This window comes from Coturnix japonica, chromosome 8, assembly GCF_054131305.1.
Source record: "Coturnix japonica strain WE chromosome 8, WE-NBRP24, whole genome shotgun sequence".
NCBI lineage: Eukaryota > Metazoa > Chordata > Aves > Galliformes > Phasianidae > Coturnix > Coturnix japonica.
In genome coordinates this window covers 12,339,353-12,345,623 of record NC_140670.1, presented here as the reverse complement: position 1 = coordinate 12,345,623, position 6,271 = coordinate 12,339,353, and the positions used below count along the sequence as shown (strand labels likewise).

General features: G+C 35.1%; 1 long non-coding RNA gene across 5 annotated transcripts in view; it reads left to right on the top strand.

Annotated features, from left to right (window-relative positions):
* The first annotated feature begins 786 nt into the window (after positions 1-786).
* The window catches only part of LOC107315770 (uncharacterized), a 251,329-nt gene continuing 245,844 nt past the window's right edge, over positions 787-6,271 (top strand). For all 5 annotated transcript variants that reach the window (XR_014948867.1, XR_014948865.1, XR_014948866.1 and 2 more), the window contains exon 1: positions 787-918. This is a non-coding gene — a long non-coding RNA (uncharacterized LOC107315770). The remainder of the gene's footprint in view (positions 919-6,271) is intronic.

The window sequence follows — 6,271 nt, the reverse complement described above, 5'->3', positions numbered from 1 at the left end:
CTTAAATAAAAATCATTTCAACATCATAATGCAGTCAGAACTGTAATACAGCCAGCCCTGTAATGCAAAGAACAATGCTGGTAAAACAGAGGAGGCAATGACAGGGCTGATTAGCTGCCACTGGTATGATCATCATCGGCATTTTTGTTTTTCTTTTTCTTTTCTTTTTTCACCTCCAGATTTGATGCGTTATCAAAATATAAGAATTTTCAGTATTATGTGGCAAATAAATTGTATCTCCACATCAGTGTAAGTGTAAACTGTGCAAAAGCACAAATACTTCATATAAACATGTATAGCAATAAGGACAGTGAAAGCAGTTCCCATACAAAAATGAAAAGAAAAAAAAGTATGCTACTGGATTAAGTGAAACTTCTTTAGATGAATCTGGGACAATAAAAAAGCACTGTTTTCTGCATTGTCATTCCAAGCTTTAAAAGATTCCTATTAACTGTAAAGTTTAAAACTGCAAAATACAATATTTGTTAGGTTAAAATAAAACAAAATAAAACAAAACAAAACAAAAAAAACAAAAAAGAAAAAAAACCAAAAAAAAAAAACAACTTTCCAAAATATTTTGTCCAAAATGCATTTAAATCCTTGTGAGAGCAGCTGAAATTAAAAAGAAAAAAGTCACACATTAATTTAACAACAAAACTATAATTTTACTAGTTGTACTTCACAGATGTCCTTGCAGAAAAGAAAATACTGGGTCTTTTGGTTATCAGCATAACAAAACAATTTGGTGTGTTTTTCATAATTCCTTTTTGTTTCACGCAGGTCCTGATATATTGTCAGCTAAGGCCAGTGTAAGAGCAATCTAATGGAAGGCACAGAGTAATTACATCCTGTTGTGAAGGTATAGGATGCCAGAGTCCCACATCTGGCTTGGCTGCGCACATGCTACATATGACTTGGGTAAGTCACCTTCTCTACTTTGCAGCAGCTACATTTCTCCCTATCTCATCTTTAAGTAACCAAGAGGGAGACCATAATATAATTACATACATAGAATTATCTTTGATAATGAGTTAACAGAGTGGATTGTTGTTACTGATCATGTTATGATTTATTGTAAAAATGCTGTATTATGCTTTTGCTATTTTGGAGGTTTTTTGTGCTCTCATCTTACTCACTGTATCATTTTCCACAAGTACCTCTCCCTGAATGAATTGATAGCCAAGATAATACCTTCATACATTTGACATCAGCAGCTTACCACTGTTTAGCCAGGCTTGGACACTTGTAAGGTACTCTGGCACTCTTATCTGAAGGAAGGGAATTTTCTAATTCTTAGTGTAATTATGAAATAAGAAAGGTATTATCTCTAACCTGTAATTAAATCCTAGAGAACAAATAGAATTAGAGGTCAGCATGGATGCCTACACTCTAGTTACATTCAGGTAGTCACCTACTAACTGTTAACTTTATTTCAACAGCAGAGGGTTTGACAAGTTTCTTAGGAGATTTGACAGCAAAGACAGAGTGAAACAGTTACATTGAATTAACCAGAGCAATTCAGTGAAGCTGTGAAGAAAAATCTGGATTTCATAACTTTAAATTCTTTCTGAACAATTAACTTGAAATAAGGCCAAAAAACTTTTTGAACTTGAGGGGAAACTTAGCAGTTTTCAAGTCAGGCTTATTTGTTAAATAAGGTTTTTGATGAGTTAAGTCTTTTAATGGAATGTGAGTTGTCATTGTCATCTTTTAAAAACTGGTAGAAACAAATCTCCAGCTCAAACTAAAACATGAATTTTCTTGAAATGTATTTTAATAGTCTCTGAAAACAGATGTCTGTCAAAGATGCAACTGTATTGAGAAAATTGCTTAAATTATAACAAAACTTTAGCAAGTTATAAAGATTTTTCAATCTGAAATCTGAGCCTTGTAAGGATTTTTCAGTCTGAAATCTAAGCCCTCTCAAGGTGTAAGGCATTTGTGATCCATGAAAAGAATGGAATGAGAAAAACAATAGTGATGGACTTGTTTTTTGAATGGAAGAACACCCATAGTCTTTCCTGTCTGAATGAATAGAAGAGTAATTGGAGTCATTTAGGTCGTGTGATTTAAATATTGTTGTAAAAATCTGTCTGCTGTTTCTGAAAAAAACAGAAGTAAGATGGAGTCAAAGTTGTATGAATTATTTAGAAGCAGAGAAGATTTACTTCTTTGGTTAAAATTGAAATAGTGAACTGAAGCTGTTTTGAAAGATTGTTATTCTAAGAGACAGAGAACGGTGATGGACAGATTTTCTGAGCATGTATAGTTTGATTTATCATCAACTGAGTAAAGTAATAGGCTTGATGCTTTAGAAAATGTTGTGCAGCCTGCCTTGTCTATCAAGAATTAGCATTGTTTCTTCTGGTGCAGAGCAAAAAGGAGGAGAGTGTAAATAGTTAACCAGGATGTTGCTATTCCGCATATGTCAGTTATAAAAATCTGTGTGCAAAGCGTGTGCTGGTCTTTGTTGCCCATTTAGATTTTTGTTTTATTTTATTTATTAATGTCTGGTTGAAGTAAACGGTCTGGAATTTTGGGTGCTATGCAAACTGCTGATGTAGTTGCATATGTACTATATTATAGTTGGTATTAATTTACAGGAGGGAAATGTGTAGGCTTTGTATGGGATGCTTGTAAAACTGTAACGCATCTGCAGGTGTGGCCATTATACTATTAGCTCAATTCTGTTTTCAAGTTTCTCTGGGGACAAGAGATCCACAGACTGCAACAGCATATAATGTTGTATTGAAATGAATCGTTTCTACACTGTAATGACTCCCATTTCTAGTCCCCAAGCTCCGGTTCCTCTGCAAACAAAATCTTTTACAGATACAAGAATCAGTTCATTGACGAACTTAAGAATGTGCTTAATTTTAAACATCTGAATAGTTCCCTAGATACATCATAAAAAGTGCACCAATTGGAGAACTTCATGTTTCATAAAGCATTTAGCAAATGTAGACAAAGAACACAGGTGTACTTCAAGTCACACTTCCCCCAAAGCATCATTTGTGGTTCAAAGTGTTATTAAAAGCAGCAGTGTAAGAATGAAAGTATGTTCAAAATAGGAGCAAGATTTGCCTTAGTTTATAGCATTTGCAAGCATATGTGAGCAACAACACATTTTAAAGGATGGTGTCACACTACTGTGCATTTCTATATTTCATCACTTGATTGTGTTTTAAGAAAGGCAAAGCAGTAGTTGGTAAAATAGTTGTGGGAAGAAAAAACTTAGTTCACTATAATATCTGCATTTTATACTTCTTAACTGCATTGAGTGTCATGAGTTATAAATGCCTTTTAATGGAGTCATTTAAAAGCCATAATTGTTAAATTGGAAGTTGACATGAAATTCTCCAGTCTAGATCAAACACAGAGTAATGAAGTTGTCAAAATCAAATATGTATTCAAAAAATTAGGGTACAATGAATTCCTTAACTTCAGATTATATTCATATGTAAGCAGTATCTAAAAAAGCAAACAAGGAAACAACCCCCCTGCATTTTTAACCAAAGGAAAAGTAACATAAGCATACAGTTTTCAAAATTTCTTATGCTGTGTTGTTATCTACCATTTAACAGGGAATTATTAAAACATATTTCTAACAAGCTGAAATTGTTTCTAGCTTACATCACAAATATTTATCAAGTATGGATACAACCAACATATGCATTCCACTGAAGCCTGCTTAGACATTTGTGCTTTACATTAAGAATGATATGCTCATTAAAAATTCATAGCATAATTTTTACTCCCACATTTTACAGTGGAAATTTGCAGAGATGATGACACTTCACTCTGGGAGAGGAAAACTAATGCACTAAAATTAAAAGACTGTGAGATCATGAATGGAGGCAGTGATACATACTCACAAAAACTGGTAACAGAAATATTCCTGTTAAGAAGTATTCAGAACATGAGAAATTTTCAGGAATCCATTAGATTTGGTCAATCTAGTCACTATTTTTGTAGTTAAACAGTGGAATAGATCATGTTACCAGCACACCTGCCAGAAAAATTGAGCCATCAGCTTAAAAACTAACAGCTCAATGTAGAACAGTGTTTACAGTCTCTACTAGTTTATGATTCCTATCGATACATAATTAGAACAAGGGTGTTTGCAGGTGCAAAGCCAGTTTTTCACCCTTCTGCTCTCTCAGCATTTCTGATGGAGAAAGGAACAGTTGACATTGCCCCTTGCTAGGTAGCCCTCTTACTCAAGATTTTAGCAGAAGATGGTGAAGAAATAGGACTAGAAAGAATGATCCTGCTTTCTGGCAAGCAGTTTTGCTGGGGGGAATTTTGAATAAAATAATAATGCAGAGCATACATGCAATATTACAATTGAGTAGGTGCTAGTTCTCCTGTTACTTCAGCAAATAGTCATGAAGGAGGTATAAAGAAATACTTAGTTATTATTTTCACTATCAGGAAATTAATCTATGCTAAATCTATTTTCCCTGAGTTAAAGCAACGTCACATTCAAAGGGAATGTTTTTAGATATAAGGTGAAAATGCATTTGAAGTTCCTGATTCTAATGTGAAACAGGTATCATCCAACAGGAAAGTGAAAGATGGGTGGGTGTGTTTTGCCTTTAAATTTTTTTGTTTGTTTGCCCATCTGTGGGGTTTTCTTTTTTGTTTGCTTTGGTTTTTGTGTTTTTTTAAGTGAGTGAAGTGTTGGTTGTTTTGTTTTTGTTTGTTTTAGAGAATTTATTTATGTATTTATTTGTTCATTTTAAACTGCAATCTGATGTTAGGGGAAAAATGCATTTATGTCTCCATTTGATTTTCTGTGTGGACCCAATGTTGATGTGACAAAAAACATTCAATTGACATATTAACTTATTTTTATCTTATGTTTAAAGCAACAGCAAAAAAATTGTATAGCTCTAGGGAGTTCATTGAGAACCATTTAACAAATTATTATTATTATTCATGTGAAAAATACAAATTGGGTTGGATTATGCAATGTTCTTGAGTAGTGCTGATCCAAAGTGAATTGTGTGTGTGTGGGTGGGTGGTATGCTATTAAGATTAGGCCTACCATTCTTGTTTTTACACCTGTAGTTTACGCTGAATGGATCCCAGACTTATTTCATAGTAAAACACTTAAATGTCTCCCTTGAGAATGATATTTAGGATAGGTGCTGCCAAAATGCAGATGACTCTTTCAGAACCTTTGCAGCATATCCTGATTATACCTTCAGGGAAAGCTTCATCAGAAATAAAACATCCCTAGATAACTGGGGGATTCCTCATAGTTAGGAAATGCCTTACTGCTACTGTTAAAGTACATGACCCTACAAATTAATCATACTTCCATGTCTTCAGCATTAGGTTTGGTTATTTTCTGGGGCAAAGTTACATAGGAAGAGAAAGACATAGGTGGCAGTTTTCATGTACGATATTTCATTAGGGTAACGTGGACAGCAAATAAACACCAACAAATCATTTTGTTAATAATTTTGTAGCACATGCATTATTACAAAATACAGTTTAATACAGTTTCTGTCCATTAGATGTCTAAATCTTTGTATTTGGAAAGCTGATTTGGAATCATACAATCATTTGAATTGGAAGGGATGTCTAAAGGCCATCTAGTCCAACTTTCCTGTGATGAATAGGGACAACCTCAACTAGATCAGCTAGCCTGGTCCAGCCTTGCCTTGAAAGTCTACAAGGACCCTTACTGTAGAACTCTTTTTCCTTACATCTAACCTAAATCTACTGTCTTTGATCTTGAAACCATTTCCCCTTCTTCTATCACCACAAACCCTGCTAAAGAGTTTGTTCCTTCTTTGCTATAACTCTCCTTTAGTTATTGTAAGGCCGCTATCTGGTCACCTTAGAACCTTTCCTTCTCCAGGATAAAGAGCCCTAGCTCTCTCAATCTGTCTTCCTGGGAGGGGTGTTCTGTCCCATAAGTCATTTTTGTGTCCTTCCTCTGCATATGCTCAAACAGGTCCATGTTTCTGCTGTACTGAGGACTCCATATCTGGATGCAGTACTCCATATGAGACTTCACGAGCTCAGAGTGGAGGGACAGAACCACATCCCTCAGTCTGCTGGCCATGGTTCTTTTGATGCAGCCAAGGATACAATTCAGTTTCAGGGCTGCAAGGGCACACTGCTGGTTCGTGTCAAGCTTCCTGTCCACCAGTACACTCAAGTCTTTTTCAGCAAAGCTGCACTCAATCCTTTCCATCTTCCAGACTGTATTGGTAGTGGATAGCATCCTATCACTCTGGTGTGTCCACTGCACCCC